This window comes from Mesoplodon mirus (assembly GCF_964341445.2).
Source record: "Mesoplodon mirus genome assembly, chromosome: 19".
Classification (NCBI taxonomy): domain Eukaryota; kingdom Metazoa; phylum Chordata; class Mammalia; order Artiodactyla; family Ziphiidae; genus Mesoplodon; species Mesoplodon mirus.
Genome location: NC_138995.1, coordinates 26,758,745 through 26,785,215, shown reverse-complemented (window position 1 = coordinate 26,785,215; position 26,471 = coordinate 26,758,745). Strand labels below are relative to the sequence as shown.

The 26,471-nt window shown below is 39.2% G+C and overlaps 1 long non-coding RNA gene across 3 annotated transcripts in view; it reads left to right on the top strand.

Annotated features, from left to right (window-relative positions):
* Positions 1–499: 499 nt before the first annotated feature.
* The window catches only part of LOC309795236, a 304,805-nt gene continuing 278,833 nt past the window's right edge, over positions 500–26,471 (top strand). For 2 of the 3 annotated variants that reach the window (XR_014292230.1, XR_014292231.1), the window contains exons 1-2: positions 500–722; positions 804–927. This is a non-coding gene — a long non-coding RNA (uncharacterized lncRNA). The remainder of the gene's footprint in view (positions 723–803; positions 928–26,471) is intronic. The other variant, XR_014292229.1, reaches the window with a different exon arrangement.

Below are 26,471 nucleotides of genomic sequence, written 5' to 3'. Positions count from 1 at the left end.
ACTGCATTGGGGGTAGACTCGCCCACATTTTTGGGTTGCACCTGCATGTGGCTAAGCCCATCTTCTCCAGCTTTAGAGAAAACAGTACAGAGAGGCACCATGGGATATCGGCAAAGATGCATGGAACTGTCTACCATACAAGTGCTGAAATTAGGTGGACTGAGGGAGGGAAATGGTTCATTATAAGTATCTGCTACATCTGACAAGAAGTCTTACCTAAGAATAATGGCCAAAATGATGAAATAAATTGTATATGCTTTACTCATTATTTATATATTTATGTATGATTTTTTGCTGTGTTTTGAGAGATTACAGTCATGTCAAGTGATATTCAGTTTAAGGTTGGTATTTGTGCCAACCTCTCCTCCTAAAAAATTGGCAAAATGCCAATTTCTGGCACATTTTGAAAAAACCATAAAAAAGAACTAAAACCTTAGTTTTAAAGCTTATTAATGAATTAATTTTACTAGAAGATCAGATCATGGGATGGGAATAGGTGGGTATAAGACTAGAATGACACATTTAATATAATGACCTCCAGAATTTTGGATTTAAAAATCATTTTATTTCTCATTTCAGAAAATTTAAAAAAAACCTCAATAAAAAATATAAAGAAGAAGGAAACTGCATCAACCATAACCTCCCATCTAGAAATAATCATTGTTACTGTATTGGTGTAGTTCTTCCCAGTCAATAAATGCCAGTTCCCTACTGAGTGGCAGGTAAGGAAACATATTTATTGAATGCCTTTTATTTGCTGGACATCAAGTTGAACATTCTACACACCTTCCCTAATCCATTAGCCCTTGCACTGTTTGTTTTTAGGAAGCCACCATCCCAGCTCCAGAAGTCAGCGTACGTGTGTTGGGTACTGCCCAGAGCTGTCTCCAGTCATTGAGAGAATGCTTTGCCTCCCACAGGCCCCAGGTGAGTGAGTCAGAAAGGTTAAGGGCAGCCTGGGAAATGCTGAGAAATGTTTTTTCTAATGGAAATGAAAATGGAATAGAGAGAGGCAGAGGAATGGGGGAAATGTATTAGAGTAAAGCAATGGAAAAGAAATTTCCTTAAATGTATTTTCCACCCAGCACTATGTTATGTCTGTTTTTAGGTCTGCTTGTTCAAATGACTAGGCAGATTTTCCCAATTAAACCATCATTTACAACCCTGCTCATCCTAAATGTGTAAATAAGCTTCCTTTGGGTTTGTCTGACAGGCATTTACTTTGCATCATCATTCATGTTTTGACAACATTACTGGAGATGAAAACAATTCTGCCATACTCCCAACTCCTTGAAATACCTTTTTCCTCCTTTTATCTTTGATTCATTGGTGTAAATAAATAAAACCTGTCCTACCGGCTCTTGCTTCTCCTCCCCCCTTCCCTCTGCAATTCAGGATTTTAATCTGAAAATGGTTATTTTTAGCCTTGTTCTCTGCTGTGCCTCTGCTCTGTCCTCCCCATGCTGCTGATTGCTGATAACACAGCTGGCTTGTGGGGGTGGGGGGTGGCCGGTGCAATCTGCAAACATTACAGATAAGATTGATTGAAAAGTGGGCTGCAGCTGATAGAGACCCCTCTGAGGCCTAGGAAGCAGGAGCTTCCTAAAGGGTTTGCTTTTAGGGGGAGGTTTTTCAACCACACTTCCATGGGGGCCTGTGGTGGGGAGAGGCAGATATTAAAAACTTGTCCCTTCTTGGGTAGTCTTGGGACTCAGGGGTGGGCTGATTTTAGAAAATTAGGGACTGTGTGGGCAGAGAAAGGGCTATTTTTCAAACTATGTAGGATAAAAGAGTCAGGAGGTATGCCATATCCAGAGGCAGTCCAAAATGAGGTTTTCAGTGATAGTATAAGCAGGCTCCCAATCTGATAACCTGTAGGCCACAAGTGCCCTGTAGGTGTGTTTTGCTTGGCTTCCAGTGTTTTTCTTTAAAAATGTATTATTGTTGTCATTCAATTACGTATTTAATATTTAGTATTATATTCAATATTCAATTATATATTCAACATGAAATTGAACATTATATATAATCACATATTCATATATATATTTATATATGTGAACATTTACTATGTGCCAAGAACTGCTCTAAGCTGTTCAGAAATACCATGTAATTTACTTTTTATAGCAACCCTATTAGTTAGGTTCCAATATTGTCCTTACTTCACAGATGAGGAAACTGAGGCACGGAGAGGTTAGATAACTTGTGAAAGGCCATATACCTTACACATGATATTAAAACAGTGAGAGATTTTTACATATAAAACTAAAAATCAGTATTTCTGAATATTTGAAACTTCTAGTGACTCTTGGGCTCTCAATCCTTAGGGCAACAACTGTCCTTATTAGATAGGATATGCATGGCTACTATTTATTGGAGTCTTCACATATCCCTATTCGCTGTAATTGGTCGACTTTTAAAACTTCTGTTATTTTCCTTACTCCTAAGGTTAGTTAAGTAAATAACATCTGGGATAGAGTCATAGTTTTCAAATCAGGGAGATGAGGTTTAGCAAAAGGAGGCATTAGAAAATGGCATTGGGGGGCTTCCCTGGTGGCTCAGTGGTTGAGAGTCCGCCTGCCAATGCAGGGGACATGGGTTCGTGCCCTGGTCTGGGAAGGTTCCACATGCTGCAGAGCGTCTGGGCCCGTGAGCCATGGCCACTGAGCCTGTGCGTCTGGAGCCTGTGCTCCGCAATGGGAGAGGCTACAATAGTGAGAGGCCCGCGTACCGCCAAAAAAAAAAAAAAAGAAAAAAGAAAATGGCATTGGGGGATGGAGGAAGTCCTGAGAAAATGCTTAGAGTCCACTGGTCCCAAACTGCGTGTTACCTGCCTGGGTAGTGATTACAGTCACACATCTATTTAGCTATATATTATAGACAACTAAAACTGAGCTAAAAACTAAGGACACAGCTCTGGGTAAAAACTAAACAGAACTCTAAGTCTAGAAGGACAGTGCTGGTAATCAATGACCATACAATCATGCAGTACAAAGGGTCGGGGGGCAGGCATTGAAAGTGGTGATGTCTGGGAGTCAGCTCTGAGGCGGTGCCTTTTGTTCTAAGAGCAAGAGTCGAAGTTAGCCAGGAAGGAATAGGTCATCACTTATGGTTGTGAAGATTGTGCCCTGAAAACATATGCTCTTTCCTGAGACAGTGTTAGGAATCAAGAGCAATCCAGTTGCAAAGGCTTGAGACAGCAGGGCAGGCAGAAGAAATGAATGAAAGACACTCACCAGCTTTGTCTATTAGTTGAAGCGTTGGTCTCTTGAGTATCAGTTTTCTTCATTTTAAAAGTGGGGATAAAAAAAGTGCTGACCTCATAGTTTTGTTGCAAGACTTAATTGTGATAATATAGGTAAAGTGCTTACAGAGAACATGACACATTGTATTGCTCATCAATATGGCTATTATGTCATACTAAATTTTTGTTCTGTGGTCATTGGTGTTAATGATGAGGTTAATAGTACTTATATTATTGTTATTAGAAACTCCAGTTGGTTCTGTGGGAAGATAAAACTTACTGTTTCCATAACTGTACCTCATGAAGATGCACATAACAGAGCCATGGATGAAACAGTGTGCAGTGAAGTGACCCTGAGATGGGGGGGCATTGGGAAGGGGCGAATGAAAAGAAAAAGCAGAGTAAACAGAACAACCAAAGAAATCCACTCTACAATGCATTCCCATTTTGTTCCTGCTATTAAAATATAGTAAAAATATTTCTCCACACCCATGACCTTTGTAATTGATCGGTGAGGTGATAAGAGGTAGAATTCAGGCTCAAATAGGTGAGTGATGGTTTCTTTCTCCTATCCAAAGTTAAGCTGGAATCTGAACTTCAAATCCTAATTATAATCTTTTTTTATAGCACTTACGACTCAGATACATAGTATGGTTTTTGTGCAAATAGTCCATCTTGGCATTCGTGTGATGTCCTACAGGAAAACAAAGTGAGAGCCTCCCAGTAGCACAGCCCCACCCTCCTGTCAATACATAATCTGGATCTGTTAGTCTTCGGCTCTATTAACATCTGACTTCATTGCTCTCAAAAAAGGTTGAGAACAAACGTCCTTCTCCTGGTTATCTGTTCTCTCACCCTCACTTTCTATCAGTTCTTCCCTCCAGGAGACATAAGAGGGCAATGAGCTAAAAGGAAACAAGCCAAGCCTTAGACACCTAGAATTTGGTTCAGAGGCTTTTGTTTTTTGCTCCATCTGAAACTATTGAAAGCTATGGGCTCGATGTTCAAATGTGGGAACTAAGGGGACATTTCTGCCTTTTTCTTTCTCCCTTCTCAGCATTCATTAGTTCTGTACTAATAACAGCTTCTGGAGACTCCTTTGGGAAATACACCTTCTCCTCTCTCAGACCATTAGCTGACCCAGCCTCAGCTGCAGGGATGGGCGAGCAACCAGCCCCACCAATGTTTCATCCTGGAGCCTCGGGGCTTTCTTCAGGGAAGGAGACATACCCTAGTCTATCCAGTCAGAGCTGATATTTGGATGTTTACTGAGGAGATTGGAGGAAATTGTTCTTCTTTTTGCTGGTCTTATAGTTACAAAGATGAAAGACCAGAGCTGCCAGAGGCCACACAAAGAGATCCTGTTTGAGCATGAAACATACACAGAGGAAAGCAGAGCCAAGGCATGGGGAAAGGAAAGAGAGATAGAGAGATAGAGGTAGAGTGGGGAGGGGAGAGGCCAGAGGAAAGGGAAGCGGGGGAGGGAGAGAGAGAGAGAGAGAAATCTCTAAAATGAACTCTACTACTAGCCGTTTTAGTTGTATGATTTAGTAATTTGCCTGTTTTGCTTAAGCCAGTTTGACTTGACTCTTCCATAATTTGCAACTCTAAGAGTGATGACTAATAAATGTATGTTCACAGCCATCTGGGTCCCAAGCAAAGCAAAACCTTTGAAATTGGTTTGTTAATTCAGAAGGAAGAAGACAAAGAAAGTCCATCTACAAACATCCAAGTAATGGACTGTGCTAACTTGGAATTGGTTTCTGAGCCATTGGATGTGACAAATGGCATGTATGAATTTAAAGGGATGAAGTAAAAGGTTGCAGATCTTGACAAGGACACTTTGTGGCTGCAAAGCCCTGATATGACAACTGAAGTCACACTTCCTGAGGGTGTATGAAAGATTAGCAACTTCAAATTCTGATTCCATCAAGTTGTGTATCCTACTCTTCTTTTCCTGGATTCTTATATGTTATCCATAAAGGTCGTGGTAATTTGTAGGGGTGAGTTTTTAACATTTATTTATGGCTGGGAACTACAAGCACATGGTTTTATCTTTGGCTTGCAGGAGAAGGAACAGGATGACTGGTAGAAGAACTTAAGCACTTTATCATTATTACTTCTCTGGAATGCCGTGATTTTAGGTGGTTTCATGCACCACCCTATGAAATTTACATTTACAATGATGTTGCAGGTGGCCAGCAGGTGCTAGATAGTGCAGAGTTTTGTCGACAATTGGAAGGAGCTTGGAGGAAGCCATTCTACATCCTATCATATATTTTAAGACAAGACTTATGCCACCTCTGATTCTTTCCCTTCCCAAGCTAAATAACATCAATTACTCCAAATAATCATCATATGAAGTTACTTCCCCACAATTCTTGAATGCAGGAATCTGTCTTTTTTCAAAGGTGCCTTGCCAGATTTTAGCACACTTCCTAGCACATATTAGGTGCTCAATACATTTTGGGGGTTGGAATTAATTTCCTTATCATATCAGCTTTGTTTATATTTATTTTTGCTCACTCTGATTCTCCTGCAGGATGCTTTTTTTTTTTTTGCTGTATGCGGGTCTCTCACTGTTGTGGCCTCTCCCGTTGCGGAGCACAGGCTCCAGACGCGCAGGCTCAGCGGCCATGGCTCACGGGCCCAGCCGCTCCGCGGCATGTGGGATCCTCCCGGACCGGGGCACGAACCCATGTCCCCTGCATCGGCAGGCGGACTCTCAACCACTGCGCCACCAGGGAAGCCCTGGATGCTATTTTTTAGTTTCAAACTCCACTCAATTCTTCCCCATCTCTCTCCACTTCTCATATAAATGAAGTGGGGGAGAGGAGAGGGAGAGTTAGTTCTGGTTTCTTATGAAAAGGGGAACTCCGTCGTGGTGGCCAGAGCCAATTGATTCCTAATTAAATGAAGCATAGAATTGAGCTGGGATGCATTTGTTCTGATTCAAAAGCCGTCTTTCCTTCCTGCCTGATGATTGTGTCTCTTTCAGTGTCAGCACAATGTGGGCAGGGAGGAACTCTCTCTGCTCTGTTCCACTCCACACAGGGATAAAGGGAGATGTAAGCACAGAATGCTTTGTGATGAAGCAGGAGCCACTTGTTAGAGCAAGGGGAGAATCGACAATAATAGGAGACTGCCCAAATGGAAAGGATGGGATCACAGGCAGTCGTTCTTTTAGCAGCAGAAACTTTTCACTCCCCAAGAAGCAGGAAAGAAGCCAGCAGAGGTGATTAAGCCAGTGATCAGGATGAAGAGCAGTCTGAGATACAGTCAATGTGCAGAAACGACTCAGCAGGCTCGCCAAGCTGGGGCTGAACCTGTGGCTCTGTGAACCAGCCTGAACACTTTATCACTGGAATCTGCCAAGAACCAGGCTATAATTTATCTGTGGCAGTGGACGCTGATCATCAGATATCCTGTTTATACCCACTCACTCATTCATGCATTCAACAACTATGGAAGGTGCTCCCTCTCTGTGCCAAACCACTTGCTAGACAGTGGGGATTCATAGGTGGTTAAGATAGTCTCTTTTACTAGAGGAACTCCTGATTTATTTTATTTTATTCTTGGCTGTACCACGCAGCATGTGGGATTTCAGTTCCCTGACCAGGGATCGAAAGGGGGCTCTTGGCAGTGAAAGCGTGGAGTTCTGACCACTGTACTGCCAGGGAATTCCTGAGGAGCTCCTAATTTAATGGAGGAAAGTAATAAATGAAATCAGAGTAAACCCTCCATGACTGGTAGCTGTTATTTTCATATTCTGGGGACCCAAGCAAACATTCATTAGTGATTATTTCGTATAACAACTCTGGAAGGTAAATTCTATTTTCCTCTCTGTTTTTAGGTAGAAAGCACTATGATCAACATTATCCCAAAATCAGTGGAAAAGCTGAGTTTGAACCCATGTGGTTAAGAAGTAAGCACAAAGTACCATAAGAACATAGGAGTGATTGACTCACCTTTCCTGGGAGCATTCAGAAAAATGTTACCAAATAAGTACTTTTTGATTTGGGTCTTGAAGTATAACTAAGAGTTCACCTGACAAAGACAAAGGTTGACAGGAGGTTATTTCAGCATTTGTAACATATAAGTGGAAATGGCCATAGGAAATATTTTTGGATTCTTTTGTGAAGCCCACTTAAGTAATAGTTGTCATTGAACAGCATATTTTGATAATCTGATTTAGATTTAGTTTTATGGCTTTAAGCAATATAGTTTTGGCTTCAGTGTGTTGGTCACATTTTACTGACTTTCAAAAGATGAGGTATAATTGACATATTAGTTTTAGGTGTATAACCTTATGGTTCAATATTTGTATACATTGCAAAATGATCATCACAAGTCTAGTTAACATCCCTCACTATACATAGTTACAAATATTTTTTTCTTGTGATGAGAATGTTAAAGATCTACTCTCTTAACAGCTTTCAAATATGCAGTACAGTATTATTAACTATAGTCACCATGCTGTGCATTACATCCCCGTGTCTTATTTATTTTATAACTGGAAGTTTGTACCTTTTAACCCCCTTCACCCATTTCATCCATTCAGGATGGATTTGTGAAGGGCTATGGGATTAACTCTCAGAATCAGTCACAGAATTTAGAGCAAGATCAGAAAAGCCGTAATGGAAGGTGAGCCCATAGTGATTGTCACAAGCAAGATTAGGGTGTGAGCACCTGGCCTTTATCATCCATCTGATATGGGGCACGGGGATGTTTCCATTTGACTTAAAGGGTTGGGTTTCAGAAGACAGACATGGTGTATGAGGCTTTAATTTCATTGGTCCATACATTCCTGATGTTGCCTTAGTGTTCATTATCTCACTTCCAGCCAAATGGTCTCACAGGCTCTATTCCTGCTCTCTTTAAATCAGTGGTTTTGCCAGTAACCGGAATTAAAATTCAAAAAAGCAAAAACAGGGCCTCCCTGGTGGCGCAGTGGTTGAGAGTCCGCCTGCCGATGCAGGGGATATGGGTTCGTGCCCCGGTCTGGGAGGATCCCATATGCCGCGGAGCGGCTGGGCCCGTGAGCCATGGCCGCTGAGCCTGTGCGTCCGGAGCCTGTGCTCCGCAACGGGAGAGGCCACAACAGTGAGAGGCCCGCGTACAGCAAAAAAAAAAAAAAAAAAAAAAAAAAAAGCAAAAACATTTCTCATGTCACTCCTTTGCTTAAAAATCCTGTAGTCTTCAGGATAAAATCCAAAATCACAAGCAACTCATATTGTTACTGAACCGAACTTGGGTCTGCTCATCCAGTGTTGCAGCAGAGCCAATCTACCGACACCAGATTGTGGTGAAGGAAATACAGCATTTATGGCAGGGCACCAAGCAGGGAGAATGGGCAGCTTATGCTTGAAAGATCCAAACTCCCCAGTAGCTTTCAGGGAGGAGTTTCTAAAGACAGTGTGAGGGAGAAGGTCACAGGGTGTGTGATCAGCTTGTACACAATTCTCTGATTGGCTGATGGTGAGGTGACAGGGTAAGGTTTTGAGGATCTCAGTCATCAACCTTCTGGTTCCAGCTGGTCTGGGATCAGCGTGCTGGTGGGCATCATACAGTTATTGTCTTCCACCTGGTGGGGGTTTTACAGTATCTGCAAAACAATTCAAGGATATAGCTTGGAATATTATCTGTAGCCCTTCAGGAGGAACTAAAGTTCCTTGACCTTTTTTTAATGGCTAGATTATTATTTTGTCTTGAATGACTGTTTTCCTTTGTTTTAGCATTTTCTCACTTCTCTGAGTAAATTTGCTCTTTGGAACTTGGGGAAGGCCTAGGAGGCTAAAGCTTTTCTACAAACAAGAAACAGGGGACACTGAGGTCTGTCCCCAGGAAGGCCCTGCAGGGTCCTGCTTGATTTCAGTATAAGGCTCCTGTTTGATTCTTTAGTTTTAATTGTTTTGTAACCTATAGCCTTCTCTGCCCTCCACTCCCAGTGCTCTGTGCCAGTGTCTTTGCATATCCTGGGATATTACTGCTCTCCCACACCTCCCTCATCTAGCCAACTCCTCTTTTCTTATGAGTTTGATATTAAACAGCCTCTTTTTAGGAAGGTTTCTCTGGTCCCCCTGAAGACTGGGTGAGGGTTGCCCCTTTCTGTGGTTTTACCACGTGGCACACAGTGTCAGACATGACTCTGTGTGTCTCTCTTCTGCAGGCTCATGAGATCAGCATCTTTGATCATTTCATATAAAGGCTCTCAATAAATATTTGGTGAATGAATGGGTGAATGACAAGATGAGAACTTCATTAGAAATGTGGAAAATTTTGACCAGATTTCTAGAATGCAGTCTTGGTTGTGTGGTTTACACAACAATATGTTTGGTTTGAGTTGTGTTGGGGTATAGTTTTTACTTTTCAGTCCTCTTCCCCAATGGCACTATTGAGTGAAGAGAGTCTTCACTATGAGAACAAGTTAAAATGATAAATTTCTTTTCATATAGAATAGCCCCCATTTAAATTTTTTACTTTGAAATAATTTCAAAATTACAGAAATGTTTTAAGAAAAATACAAAGAATTTCTGGTATCTTTCACCCAGGTATCCCAAATGTTAACATTTTGTCATATTTGCTTTATTATTCTTTCTATATATGTTATTTTTCCTTCTGTAACATTTGAAAATAGTCACAACTATGCTATCTCTTTAACCCTAAATACTTTAGGGTGTATTTTTTACAGTATGGTGATCAAAATCAGGAAATTAATATTGAAACAATACTATAATCTGTAGGCTGTATTCAAGTCAAAGTTATTTTATAAAAAGCATTCAGTATTTTAAAAGGGCATTTGGTTTGTCCCGTGTCCTCATGCTTATCCATGTGGGACATCTTTGAATCGGGAACTTGGCAGTATGGACTTGAGGCAAGGAGAGATCAGGATTTTCATGTTAGCACACAAGGGACAGCAATATGTTGAAGTCACAATGCTTTCAGGAAATGGGTAAAAATAGGTAGATGGAGAGAGAAAGAGAATGAGAAATGAGAATAGACTTCGGATATCCATGCATGTGAGCACAGGCACTTATCTCTGTTCCCCTCTGTCCAGCTTCTAAAGTCCCCATTCCCTGGACTCTGAGAAAGATATGCCACATGCTAGACTGTGCTCTTTTTGGTGAATGAGCCAATGTGCTTTTCTAGTAAATATGGTTTCGACACATACACGCACATAGACATGCCTCCTAGCTGACCTTTAAAACACTGTTGTCTTTTAGAAACTAAGCAAGCCTTTGCTTTCTCCTGTTATACCAGTTTGCCTTTTCAAATAATTTGCCCTTCCATACCTCTTTCTATTGTACTCCTCACGCCCCTAATAGATAACTAAGTATGAATAAACATACCAGTCCTTCCAAACACAAACTGATACTCTTTTCACAGTATATGTATACATATAAAAAAGCAGATTGAAAACACCTAATGAATTGAATCTGTTTCTTCCCACCAGTGTTTAGGAATGGCTGAAATTTAGCTATCCAGGGCCCCAATGTCAAGGGCTCCTGGGACATGGTTGTTCTTCAGTTCTCATTTTCCATTGCAGTGATCATGCCATCTGCCTCTTGTCCCTTGTTCTTATCAGACACACCACCACAGACCACCTGGATACGGGAAGCAGGCAGCACTGTCTGGTTAGACTCAGACATCCCTGGGAGTTGCACCCACCCATTCTTTGCTATAAATTGAAGCTTCTTCTCTTGGCATGATTAGCCCTAGACCTGGAATACGAGAACAGCACATTGAGAAATATGGGAAAGAAGGCCAAATTTGTGTCTTTGTCCAGAGAGTAATCATTTGTCTATGCATTCTGCAGTTATCACAGTTCTCAGCTATGTGGTCTTGATCTGTTTAGGAACAGAGCACACTTGGTTACAATCTACATCTCAATGTAAATCTAGCTTGTCAAAAACTATGCGGATTTGGCAGCCAAAGTAGTAACTGAGTCAGAATTAACATTTTGCTGCTTGATAAACATATTCTCTGGCTCCATGATTACATCTCTGGTTCAGGGGATATTATTGCTTGGCACTAATTTAATCAGATAATTTTTTGGCTTGAAAAGATCCTAAAGATGGCATACTCCAGTCTCGTCTTGATCTTCCCATGAATATACCTCAGTTTACTCATTTGTGCACCAACCCTGCCCCCAGGAGCTGCCAGATTTCACATGGCAGAGAGAGTGTGGCTCTTGCTCTGAACCTCTGGAGGAATTTGGTATTCAGCGGGAGGTGTCCACTTTATCCTGCTAATAGGAATGATTATTTTCCATGACCTTCAAAACAGATTCTAAATAGAAGATGTCCTTCTTTGAGTTAGGGACGGAGAGTGCATACCAAGACAGAGAGTGGAAATGGCTTGGGAAGTGGACCCAGAGCCCTGATCTTGAGTAGTTCTCTATTTAGTTTGACTGTGGGGTCATTGCTTGAATGACCTAGAGACGCTGAAATTCTTTATTCTGGGACTCAGACCACAGGGAGAGTTTTTATTGTAACTCTTCTGGTAATGAAAATGAAATATTAAGAGCTCTTCATTACAGGCCTTAGGGAAATACGCAAATATGCTACAACTTTCTAAAATATGTCCTGATTAAATATCCCACTTCTCCACCTCCATAATCGGGAGATAATAGACCAGCTGATTGCACTAAATGGATTCCAGCAAGCCTTACTGTCTTGTTCCATCAGGAGGGAGTATTGATTTCTCCACTGTGTCATCTTCATCTACAAAGGATAACTTATTCCCACTATTCAGTGTAAATTTCTTTAAAAAAAGAAGAAAAAAACCTAATACTCAAAGCTCTATTTCTGTTTTATGTATGAATATTTTAGATACAGATATAGATATATATAGATATAGCTGTAAATATGCATAGACCCATAATGTTGAAAGTGTTTTTCTGGTTAGGGAGATCAAGGAATTTTTTTTTCCATCCTTTATAATGCATTTCTTTTTTTCTTTTGCTTGTGGTTTATTTTATTTTATTTAAATTTAATTTTTATTTTATATTAGAGTATAGTTGATTTATAGTGTTGTGCTAGTTTCAGGTATACAGCAAAGTGATTCAGTTATACATATATCCATTCTTTTTTCAGATTCTTTTCCCATGTAAGTTATTACAGAATATTGAGTAGACTTCTCTGTGCTGTACAGTAGGTCCTTATTGATTACCTATTTTATATATAGTAGTGTCTATATGTTAATCCCAAACTCCTAATTTACGTTGTGGTTTCTTTTAAACTCCTAGGAGCCTCCTATAACCAAATACCTGAGTAAAAGAGTTCAGTTAAATTAGACAAATAAGGATGAAGAGCTTACTATATGCCAGACACTGTGCTGAGATCTGGGTATATAAGGATGAACAAGTTATAGATGCTTAGTGTCAAGTAGTAAGACTATTATTTTTTTGTGTGGGTAAATCTTGTTTCATGCAATAAGAGTAAAAATATCGATGAGGTTTTGGAGATAGAAAAATTACCTTTATTTGGAACAAGCAAGGGAAGATCTCTCAGAATAATCTGGATGGGGTTTTGGGGGATCATCATCCAGCGTTTTGAAGTTTACCATCCAGCAGTAGTGAAGGTGGTCATTCCAGATAGTGGGAACAGAATGTGCAAAGGAAGGAAAGCTTTTTTAAAAGATTGCATGTGTAGGGGCAAGAGAAGTACATTAGGATTGCTGGAGTATAAAGGAGTGGGACAGCAGGGGGGCAAAAAGATCGATATGGCTCAGATCATGTAAATTCATGATAAGTGGTCAAGGAACTTGACCTTTATCTTTTAAGAAATGGGGAATGAATGAAGGGGAGCTAGAAAAAAAGGCACCTAGTTACTTTCAAGACCTTAGTTTCACGCCTGTCCAGAGCTTTGCTACTTAGCCACAGGAATACGGGTGATCATACCTCAGAAGATATCTGCCAGCATTCATTAAGACCAAAGCTTAATCTCAACTGACAACATCAGTGTCAAAATCAGAGCTTGGAGCTGGCAGTATTTCAGCAGAAGAGTCTTTGGAGCTTCCATGAACTGGTTCAATAAACAATCTTTCTGTGAAACACAGAGCTTGGTATTTAGAAGGGTTTTAGCTGGCACATCCACAAAGTCGCAGCGTCCTGTCCACTGACTAATTCCCCTGTGAAATGTTGAAATACAGCTCTTAGCTCCAAGAAAGCATGCAGTCCTCCATTTGCATGCAAATCGCTGCCATTCATGTGTGAACTACAGCAGGTAACAGCTCTGCCAGATGGAATAATTTGGGGTAGGGCCATCCTCCTTGCTAAAGGCCACAGGTGTCCACACATACTGCAGTGTACCTCGTTCCTTTTTCCACATCACCCCCTGGGGAATAATCATCTTAATAATGGGCATCAAGGAAAGGAAACTCCCTTTCACCCTGTCATCATCTAGTAAACAAAATGGTACTAATTAGTGTAATACTGAGCTAATGCAGTATTTGATGCAATTAGAAAATTGAGTCATAGATATTGAGAGAGATAACAGGGGACATGGTAGATTGATAGATAAGGAAAACTCCCTTGGATCTTGAAAGCATACAGAGTGCAGTTTTCAAAGGAAAACTGTTGTGGTCTCAACCCCTGAAGTTACGAGGGGTGTGTGTCTCTGAGATCAGAGTGCTTGGGTTTTAATCACAGCTCTACCTCTTACTAGCCAGGAGACTCTGAGTAAGTGACTTAAACTTCCTAAGTGTCAACTTGCTCATCTGTAAAGTGAAGATAATAGTAGATGATTAATTTTATTTATTTATTTATTTGGCTGCCCCACGTTCCCAGCCAGGGATTGAACCCACACCCCCTGCCGTGGGAGCGTGGAGTCTTTACCACTGGACTACCAGGGAAGTCCTGTAGGTGATTAATTTTAATCTTCTCATGATCATATGAAGTAGATCTGATTTAAGTAGTTTAACAAATTTCCTTATATATAGTAAAGCTTAATAATAATAATTACTATTACTATTAATAAAATAACATAGAAGCTGGTTGAATTATATGTATTTATCCATGTAGTTGCTAATGCTGCTCTGTGAACACTGATTCACAGATCTGATTTCCCCAATAAACAGGAAGCTCCTAAGGACAGAAACCATGTCTTCTCTCCTTATTGTCAGCAGTTTGCTCAGCAGCCTAACACTTAGCAGGTGTTCAACAAATAACTGTTAAATGCACAGGTTTTTTTTTTTAATCTTTAGTAGTATTTGTTGTATTCTTTCTTTCTTCACCTTCTTCATATCTCCTGTCATCATCATCATCATCACCATCACCTTTTATCCTATTTCCAATGACAAAGAAATAAAATGTGTCCCAGCAGGATTCATGCAGATTACATGAAAGCAATATCGCAGATATTCAGATGTCCTGTAGGGACACCTACCAGCTTGTGGATCTTTGATATTTTTCGTTTGAATCTCCAGACTTACTTTTTACCCTTTCCCAACTCTATGGAGTAATCCTCTGGACTTCATTAATCAGTTTGCTTATTTTCTAGCTTCCTGTTGGATTAAGCCAATGAGGACCTAGGAGGGTAAGAGGAGAGTGAGGGCAGATTTTTCTCTACTGGGTTTAGCTGTTTCCTTTGTTCTTTTCTCTGTGGCAAGTGCTTGTCTGTGTGCACATATTTTAGGGCATGACCTGTTATAGGAAGTGTGGGCAGTACAGTATGGCTGGCCTGTAGTGTGTATTATTGGGGAAGTGACTGAAAGAGGTTGGAATGGGAGATTAGTTTTGCAGAAGCTTGAATGTATATTAAGGAGTTAGGACTAGACTAGGTCAGTGTTTTTCAGCCTCTCTTTTTTTTCTTTCATTGAAACTCTTTATTGAAAAATTCTTATTCAAAAGACAAATGTGTAACAAAGAAAAAGAGGTTCACCTTCAGTGGAAGCCAGGGAGATGGCCTGGAGTCCTGCCTACTTTTCCTACTCCACCAGTTGCCTCTTTTTCAAAGGCAGCTACACATCTACAAACTCCCTAGGATTTCAAAAAGCACAGTCTGAGGACTTCCCTGGTGGTGCAGTAGTTGGGAGTCTACCTGCCAATGCAGGGGACATGGGTTCGTGCCCCAGTCCGGGAAGATCCCACATGCCGTGGAGCGGCTAGGCCCATGAGCCACGGCCGCTGAGCCTGCGCGTCTGGAGCCTGTGCTCTGCAACGGGAGAGGCCACAACAGTGAGAGGCCCACGTACCACAAAAAAACAACAACAAAAAAAACACAGTCTGAAAACCTGCTCAAAGTTAATAGGAAATCAACAGATCTGTGTTTAAGAAAGAGCACTACCAGCTCTATGGAGAGAGGAGGACCAAATAGTCTATTGCTGTCATGGAAGGGAGAGGTGATGAGGGCTCAAATTAAAGTTGTGATGGTGAAAGTGAGGAAGAGGGACAGATGCACAGCCAGGTCCGAGGTAGAGTCAGTATGACGTTGCGATTTCTTAAACAGAGGGAGTGAGGGAAGTGGGAGTATCAAGATTGTCTGGGGTGTTCTAGTCAGCTTAGATTGATTAGGAAATTCTGGGCAACACCAGGAAACAAACATGAGAGAACTATATTCCGCTTGTTCCAGAGCATGGGGCCGTCATGCTGAAAATATAGAGGGCAATCCTCAAGAAAGAAGAAAGTCTCTCAGAAAGAGAAAGGGATGATGAATGAGTGTCTAGAATAGAACACAGTCCCATTATTCCATTAACCAAACATAAACTCCCAAAAATAAGGACTCATGATGAAGAGCTCTAAAATCTTCATGGTTTGGAAAGGGTATAGAGGACCCTCCATAATATTGTAGACTTGTGTTGGGTGTGAGATGATTGTGGGGAAGGACAGGCAAAATTTGAAACATGAAAGAGGTCAATTAAGAATGCATGGAGGGCTTCCCTGGTGGCGCAGTGGTTGAGAGTCCGCCTACCGATGCAGGGGACACGGGTTCGTGTCCCGGTCCAGGAGGATCCCACATGCCGCGGAGCGGCTAGGCCCGTGAGCCATGGCAGCTGAGCCTGCGCGTCCGGGGCCTGTGCTCCGGAATGGGAGAGGCCACAGCAGTGAGAGGCCCGCGTACCACAAAAAAAAAAAAGAATGCATGGAAAAAATATGAGTTCCCCAAACTGATACACAGATTCTGGAATTTACCAAAGCCCATATACATCATCTGAAAATGATTCAGGAATTAATGGATAGGAGATACTTAAAGAGACTTAGTAAAGGAACAAAACATATCTCATGTCACCATCATCCACTCTTCTGAACACACCAAACATACGTGTGTTGCTTGTATTACTTGACAACATAGGCAGCTAACTTATACACCCCTCCTTCCGAATGTCTCAGCAGCCTGTTCCCTCGACTAACGGGCATTCCTCTCATCTAATATGTCAGTAAAATCTATTGGCTCTACCTTCCAAATGTCTTCTGAGTCTATAGGCTTGTTTCTATCCCTCCTGTCACCATTATCATCTTTCCCTGGTCCAGTAAAATGTCTTCCTTATTTCCACTCTTGTGTTTTTACCTCCACCCTGCACACAACAAAATCCATTTTTCAAAGAGCACCCAGAGTGAGCGTTTAGAAATGCACATCGGATGCTGTTACTCCCCTTCTCAACACCTTCATGCTTTCCCATACCTTTCCCGAGCCTTCAAAGCTCCTTACAGTTTGGCCCCTGCCTAGTTTGTTTTTTTTTTTTTTTTTTTTGCTGTACACGGGCCTCTCACTGTTGTGGCCTCTCCCGCTGCAGAGCACAGGCTCCGGACGTACAGGCCCAGCGGCCATGGCTCATGGGCCCAGCCGCTCCGCGGCATGTGGGATCTTCCCGGACCGGGGCACAAACCCACATCCCCTGCATCGGCAGGTGGACTCTCAACCACTGCGCCACCAGGGAAGCGCTACATTCTTTTTTTAATATTCTTTTCCATTATGGTTTATCACAGGATATTGGATATAGTTCCCTGTGCTATACAGTAGGACCTTGTTGTTCATCCATCCTATGTGTAATAGTTTGCATCTGCTAATCCCAAACTCCCAATCCATCCCTGACCCTCTCACACCTCTCTTGGCAACCACAAGTCTGTTCTCTATGTCTGTGACTCTGTTTCATAGATATGTTCATTTGTGTGGGACATACAATATTATATTTGTTTCAGGCATACAACATAGTGATTCAATATTTATATACAGTTTGAATTGATCACCATGATGTCTACTAACCATCTGTTACCATAAATAGTTATTGCAATATTATTGACTGTTCCCTATGCTGTACATTATTTTCTCATGACTTATTTATTTTATAATTGGAAAGTTGTACTTCCTTTTTTTAAAATTAATTTTTATTGCAGTGTAGTTGCTTTACAATGTTGTGTTAGTTTGGAAGGTTGTATTTCTTAATCCCCTTCACCTATTTCACCCAATGTCACACCCTCCTCCCCTCTGGTGACCAACAGATTGTTCTCTGTATCTATGGCTCTGTTTAGTTTTGTTTATTCATTTGTTTTGTTTTTTTGATTCTACATGTAAGTGAAATCATACAGTATTTATCTTTCTCTGTCTGAGTTATTTCACTTAGCATAATACCCTCTAGGTCTAACCACCTTGTAGCAATTGGCAAGATTTCATTATTTTTTATGGCTGAGTAATATTCCATTACACACACACACACATATCATCTTTAGTCATCTATTGTTGGACACTTAGGTTGCTTCTATATCTTGGCTATTGTAAATAATGGTGCACTGAACATAGGGGTGCATGTATCTTTTAGAATTAGTGGGGTTTTTTTGATGGTATCTTGATGTATTAATCAGATGTCTGCCTTCCCCCTTACATGGTTTTTCTCCTGGCTCTTCCTTGAGTATCTGCTGGTTATCTAACCTGCACCAGACCAAAGCCTGCCTTAGACTCAAGTAATAAGATTTTTCCAGTGCAAAGGAGAACTTCACACTTGTCCAGAAGTTAGAGCATCTGAATAGAACAATTTATTTTGCAGAACATTGTGAAATCTGGATAAATCAGTTGTGAAATAATGGTGTGAAAAATCAGATATCATCATATATACAGCAGTATACCAAAGTGTTTAAGGATAATTTCTAGGAGGAAAGGAACTTTAAATCTGTAAACATTCTGTTCAGTGACTTATTAGGGATTTTTGCTGAGAATTTGAAGAAAAGGGTCAATTATTCTACTACTGTTTTAGAATCTCTTGGATAATTTTGAATCATGGTGGTGTGAGAATTATTATCAAAGGCATTAGAGTTCAAAAGAATTTAGGAGGTGTTTTTCCCTTGTTAAGCATTTTTTAACATTCCTTTTGTTTGTTTGTTTTTTTTTGTTAGTTTCTGCTTTATAACAAAATGAATCAGCTTTACATATATGTATATCCCCATATCTCCTCCCTCTTGCATCTAACGTTCCTTTTTAATATTCTTTTCCATTATGGCTTATCCCAGGAGATTGGATACAGTTCCCTGTGCTATACACTAGGACCTTGTTGTTTATCCATTCTAAATGTAATACTTTGCATCTACCAACCCCAAACTCCCAGTCCCTTGATAAACTTTTTGAACTATTATACAGTTAATTTAAAGTACTTCAAGAAATGGTTCACTTACTATTCTCCTTGTATGAATATTCTGCTACTATCTGACAGAAGTATCAAGGAAAATTTTTTTTCCTGATCTAAAGCTTAAGCTTTCTTTTTCTTAATCTCATCCCATTACTCTTACTTGCATCTCCTTGTTCATATTAAATATTCACTCTCCATTTTCAGCCTTGCACGCCTCAGCTGTGTTTCTGGAACTAGTGAATTGGATTAAATTCTTCTGTCTCTCTCTTGGTTTTGCTCCTTCCTTTCCTCTTACTCTTCTTGGCACTTTCTCCAGGATAATTCCATATTTTGGGAGTTAAAGTGCTCAGGTCTGAGTCCAGCAACTCATTTCAAGGAATGTATCAAAGACTGCTTTATATCCTGTTTGCTGGACTATCGGTCATGCCAGGCATTGAGCTTGTTGCTTTTTTGCATATTCCCTCATTTTAATCAGGCAGCAGTTCTGTGAGGTGGTTATCATCATTCTCATTTTATAAATGAAAAATTGAGATGGAAGACCTGGGTTTGAATTTCAGATCTGTCTTACTGAATCCAAATCCAAGGTTCTTTCTGCTCTACCATACAGCAGTAAGCCAGAGTTCTTTTTGGCAGCCTTTTCACATTATAAGCTAAGATCTAATTGACTTTTCACTTTATTTTTAATTCAGCTTTATTGAGATATATAATTGAGATATCACGTTGTGTAAGTTTAAGGTGTACAATGTTGATTTGATACACATATATATTTCAAAATGATTACCTCTGTTGTGTTTTTGATACACATATATATTTCAAAATGATTACCTCTGTTGTGTTAGCTAACACCTCCATCATATCACATAATTACCATTTCTTGTGGTGAGAACATTTAAGATTTACTCTCTTAGCAACTTTCAAGTATGTAATGCAGTATTATTAACTTTAATCACTATGCTCTACATTAGATCCCCAGAACTTATTTATCTTATAGCTGGAAGTTTGTAATCTTGACTAATAACTCCCCTTTTTCTCCAGTCCCTGGTAACTGCCATTCTAGTCTCTGTCTCAATGAATTCAGCTTTTTTAGATTCCACATATAAGTGATATCATAAGGTATTTCTCTTTGTCTGGCTTATTTCATTTAGCATTATGTGCCCAAGCTCCAACCATGTTGTTGCAAATGGCAGGATGTCCTTTCTCATGGCTGAATAATATTGCATCGTATATATATGTATACGACATCTTTTTTATCCATTTGTACAACTCAATAGCAAATATATATATAAGCAATCCAATTAAAAAGTGGGAAGAGGAACTGAATAGACATTTTTACAAAAAAGTCGTATGAATGGCCAACAGGTACATAAAAAAGATATTCAACATCACTAATTGTCAGGGAAATGCAAATCAAAACCACAATGAGGGGCTTCCCTGGTGGCGCAGTGGTTGAGAGTCTGCCTGCCGATGCAGGGGACACGGGTTTGTGCCCCGGTCCGGGAAGATCCCACATGCCGCGGAGCGGCTAGGCCCGTGAGCCATGGCTGCTGAGCCTGTGCGTCCGGAGCCCGTGCTCCGCAACGGGAGAGGCCACAACAGTGAGAGGCCCGCGTACCACAAAAAAACACAGAAAACAAAAAACCCACAATGAGATGTCACCTCACTGAGATCAAGAAGACAAGAGGTAACAAGTGTTGGTGAGGATGTGGAGAAAAGAGAATCCTTGTGCACAGCTGGTGGGAATGTAAACTTGTGCAGCCAGGATGGAAAACAGTATGGAAGTTCCTAAAAAAAATTAAGAACTACCATATGATCCAGCAATCCCACTTCTGGGCATATATCCAAAGGAAATGAAAACAGGATCTCAAAGGGGCATCTGCACTCCCGTGTTCGTTGCAGCATTATTTACAATAGCCAAGATATGGAAACAGCGAAGTGTCCATCAGTGGATGACTTTTTACTTTAACTCCTGGGTTTCTTTTAGAAATAATGCTTTAGAAGGCTTTTAGTTGATGGCATCATAAAAATTAGTAACATTTCCTCTATCAACTCTCCCCCACCTCCATTCCTGTTCTCAACTCTTAAATTTCCATGGTACGTTTTAGGTTGTTCATTTGTGTTTATATATCTAACCTCTTTGGGTTTCTTTTGATAATTTAGCAGTCTTTATCAGTGTTTGCAATGCCTCCTCATATATTACCATTTGTGAATTTCATTAACAAGTTATTTGCTCCCTCCTTCAGGTCATTAATGAAGATGTTAAATGAAACTCAATCCATCAACCCCTGTGCCACCCCAGTAGCAAACTAGGTACTCAGTATGATTATTTCTTCTTCATGACTTGAGCCAGTTCCCAAGTCAACTGAGAGTACTCATAGCTAAGCCAATTTCAATTAATTCTGCAAGGAGAAATTTCATGAGCTAAAGTAGCACCTGCTTCTCTAAAACTAAGATGGATCACTTGCATTCACTTAACCTACTAAAATTAAAGTTGTGTCCAAGTAGCAATTGTGGAACATTTCTCTGGTGATATTCAATCTTTTAAAAAATTTCTCTTTATCTCATATTTTCCTTGACCAGAAACTGTTTCTTAAATATGTCTATTTTTCAGCTCCATGTTTGAAAACAAGTATGAATATATATGTTTTTGTCTTTATAGTTTAGAAGATTACTTAAATTTTATTTGTCTCCTTCTCTACAGCAGCTAATAACTTTCCTGCACACAGTTTATGCTGAAAAAAGTCTTATGCTCAGCATTGTGTAATAAAAAATATACAGGCTTTGGAGTCAGCAGTCAAGTTCAAATCTCTGCTCTGCTGCTTCCTATTGTATGATTTTGGACAAATAATAACTCCTCCATGTCTATACAAACCTTGGAATAATGTCACAGTGTAATAAAATTTATAAAAATAACAAAAACCTACGAATAGTAATTCCTATCTTACTATCTTTCAGAATTTTCATGAGGAGTAGAATTGATGAAATGTAATAAATACTCAACAAAAAAGTAGCCATTATTGAATTGAAATTTTTTCCTTCATTTGAAGATTCTTCTGGACCTACTCAGGTATTCATATAATTGTGTTCCATAAATTAATTTAAGAGTAGTCAAAAGTCCAATAAGAAAAAAATAAGAAAGTCTAATATGAAAAAGTGATCAACCTCATTAGGAGTTAATGAATTTAAAATTTAAAAAATGAGATACTATTTCATACCCACCAGACTTAACAAAAATTTCATCAGCCGGGACTCATTATCAAATTAGCAAAGATGTATGGAATAAAAAATGCAGACACTGTTTATGGGAATGTAAAGAACCATCACTTTTCTAGGTGTTTTAAACTGTTCTCCAAAGTTGAATATCAGTATGACCTTATGAACTTTCTTTTTTTTTTAACATATTTATTGGAGTGTAATTGCTTTACAATGTTGTGTTAGTTTCTGCTGTATAACAAAGTGAATCAGCTATATGAACTTTCAGTACTTCTAGGGAATCTCAGATATATATAAAGAGAAGTTCATTATACAAGGATGTTCACTGCAATACTGGTTATAACTGTAAAGAAGTAGAAGTAAATAACTTATTGGAATGGATAAATGGATGTATATATCTATAGCATATTCATTACTGGGATTCTATTAGTTAGGAGTTAATAAGGCTGCACGTGGTAGAGAACCAACTACTGTACTTTAACCAAAAAGGGATTTTACTTTTCCCACTTAATATGAAGTCCAGAGGTAGGACTACTTGTAGCTGCTATGGTAGGTAGCTCCACAAGGCCATCAAGAGTACAAGCTTCTACTTAGTATGATAATCTCTAGGTCCATCCATGTTGCTGCAAATGGCATTATTTCATTCTTTTTATGGCTGAGTAATATTCCATTGTATATATGTACCACATTTCCTTTATCCATTCCTCTGTCAGTGGACATTTATGTTGCTTCCATCTCCTGGATATTATAAATAGTGCTGCAATGAACACTGAGGTGCATGTATCTTTTCAAATTATGGTTTTGTCTAGATATATGCCTAGGAGTGGGATTGCTGTATCATATAGTAGTTCTATTTTTAGTTTTTTAAGGAACCTCCATACTGTCTTTCATAGTGGTTGTACCAATTTACATTTCCACCAAGAGTGTAGGAGGGTTCCCTTTTCTCCACACCCTCTCCAGCATTTATTGTTTGTAGACTTTCTGATGAGGGCCCTTCTGACCAGTGTAAGGTGATACCTCATTGTAGTTTTGATTAGCATTTCTCTAATAATTAGCGACTTTGAGCATCTTTTCATGTGCTTTTTGGCTATCTGTACATCTTCTTTGGAGAATGTCTATTTAGATCCTCTGCCTAGTTTTTGACTGAGTTGTTTGTTTGTTTTTTGATATTGAACTGCATGAGCTGTTTGTATATTTTGGAGATTAATCTCTTGTCCATTGCTTCATTTGCAAATATTTTCTCCCATTCTGTGGGTTGTCTTTTCCTTTTGTTATGGTTTCCTTTGCTATGCAAAGGCTTTTAAGTTTAATTAGAGCCCATTTGTTTTTTTTGTTTTTATTTTCATTACCCTAGGAGGTGGATCCAAAAAGATATTGCTCTGATTTATGTCAAGGAGTGTTCTGCCTGTGTTTTCCTCTAAGAGTTTTATAGTATCTGGTCTTACATTTAGGTCTTTAATCCATTTTGAGTTTATTTTTGTGTATGGTGTTAGAGAGTGTTCTAATTTCATTCTTTCACATGTAGCTGTCCAGTTTCCCCAACACAACTTATTGAAGAGACTGTCTTTTCTCCATTTTATGTTCTTGCCTCCTTTGTCATAGATTAATTGACCATAGGTGCTGGGGTTTATTTCTTGGCTTTGTACCCTGTTCTATTGATCTATATTTCTGTTTTTGTGCCAATACCTAGAGATCATCATACTAAGTGAAGTAAATCAGACAGAGAAAGACAAATATATAATATCATTTGTATGTGGAATCTAAAAAGATGATACAATGAACTTATTTACAAACAGAAACAGATTCACAGACTTCGAAAACAAAGTTATGGTTACCAAAGGGGAAGGGTGGGGGCGGGGGAGGGATAAATTAGGAATTTGGGGTTAACATACACACTACTATATATAAAATAATCAACAAGGACCTACTGTATGGCACAGGGAACTCTACTCAGTACTCTGTAATAACCTGTATGGGAAAAGAATCTGATAAAGAATGGATATATGTATATGAATAATTGAACCACTTTGCTGTACACCTGAAACTAACACAGCATTGTAAATCAACCATACCCCAATATAAAATAAAAATTAAATTAAAAAAAAAAGAGTCCAAGCTTCTATACATCTTACTCTGCCATACCTAGCATGTAGCTCTTTTTCTGTGGTTACAAAATGGCTGCATTGCCAACATGAATCACATCCTCATCCTAGGTAGGAGAAAAGTAAAAAGAAAGAAACAAGGAGGAGAAGGCAGCTGAGGCATCAGATTTTCCAGAGCAATCCCAAGCAGACTTTGCTCAATGGCATTAGCTAGAAATTTAGCTGCAAGAAGCCTGGAAAATATTGCCTCATTTTTCAGGCACATGACTACATTGAAAAAAAAGTATGTTTCTCTTAGAAAGAAAAAAGGTGAGGCATGGTATTGGGTAGGCAACTGGCAGTGTCTGCCCCTTCTTTTTAGAAGCCAAAAAAAAAAAAAAAAACTTTATCCAGATTTATCAGTATCAATCTAGATAAATCTCAGAAGCACAATTTGAGTAAAAATCTAAGGAACAGAACAACATCCATGGAATGATACAGTTTATGTGATTTAAAAAAAGCTGCACACAAAATAATACTATCTGTTGTTTATGGATAGGTAGATATGTATTAAAAATGAAAAAACATGTCTGAGAAAGCTATACAACTTGGGAGAATAAAGAGGGGAATAAATCAGGGCTGGCTACAAAGGGGGTTTCAACTGTTTCTTTAATATATGATTTCTAAGTGAAAGTTCTAAAATTAGATAAAGGAAATATGAACATATTTATGGAATTATATATTTAAGAGTTTACTTCTCAGTTAGCTGAATTGAGTCTCATCTTCCAGGTGCCTAGCTGCAACGGTTTTCTGTTTTTGGAATCTTTTCTGTTCCAAACTTCTTAGATATGAAAGAATCGACCCTGAGGTGACAATTAATTAAATTGATATAATCATTTTCTGAGAATGAAATCTGTCATTTAAAACCTGTAATAAATATTTTGAAGAGAAAAATAATAAGAAAACATAAATAGGGATTTGCTTTTGGCAATCTATTAAAATATTTAATTTCACGTAAGAATGAAATAGTTCCTTATGTTATCCAGCACCCTATGCACTCTGAAATTCTTAGGGAGGAAATTACAATGATGAAAACTAAATGGCATTTGATACAAGAATACAATTGGATTTTTTTTCAGTAATATATGTTATATTGTAAAACTGTTATGAAAATGCATTGTTACATAGAATGGTCTGTAAAATTCTTTTCTAATTCCTAAACCAAGTTTAAAGCTTAAAATATTTACTGGCAGCAATGATGAGATGATAAAGGCCAGCATAATTGATAAAAGCATTTATTTATGTTGAGATTTACCCTTATAATTTCTACCATTTGTTTATACATTTATTCAATAAACTTTTATTAAACACCTTTTATATTTGAGGCCTTTGCCAGGTACTGGGAGTTCAGATACTACACAATTATTACTCTGGCATTTAAGAAGCTAATGGAGAACACAGACATGTAAAAAAATACAACAAAAGAATGAAAAAAAGTGTTAATAACAGAGTCAGAGGCCTATGACTGCCTTTGGGATGGAAAGATGGAAAACCTTAATTTATTTAATGACAGAATCCATCAGTCCAGACACCAGCAGGAAGTATATGGCACACCCAAAGCAGGATAATTTGAGATCAGTTAAATAAAGGACCATTCACAAGGTGTGGCCAGGGAATAAAGAAACTACAAGGCATAGTGGGTGCGAACCACTCCTAAGCTTAATGAGAGGAGAGAGAAGAAATGGTCAGTCTCCTTCCCCCTTGGACCTCCTGCCAACACTCTCCATTGGCTGAATATAACCAGAAGTCATAGGGCCTGACCACTGATAGGTGTCGTGCATGTAGGTGACCCTTTTGGGAAAGAACATAGATGCGGAAGGGTGAAGATGGGCAAACACAATATCTGGCAGTATGGTTTTAGCTGGATAAGAATAAGAAGCTCAGTGAGAAACTTTGCAGTGGGCCAGTCTGCATCAGGAAACTGTGTGCAATTGTGAACAGAAGAATGGAAGAGGAACTTTTGTTTCTAGGTTTAATGTGGCTGGAATTTAGGGAGTGTATTGTGTATTGGGGTGTGTTAGCGACATTAGGGAAGACAATCCCTCCTTTCTGTTTAGGGTGAAATGAGATGTCAAAACGAAATGGTCAAATTCTCTGAGTAATTTTGAAGTTTACATTCACTTTATGCCATGGCACTGTAGAATATTGTATTATATATTTCGGTTCTCTTTTTCTTTTTCGGCCCCCCTCCTGAATAGTCAGTTCTTGTGGTGGTTCTATTAACTATTGTAATTTCAGTATAATGATGTAATGATAAGCATAGAAAATATGTCACAATAACAGTTGTAATACTAAATGACAGTATCTGTGATTTCTAC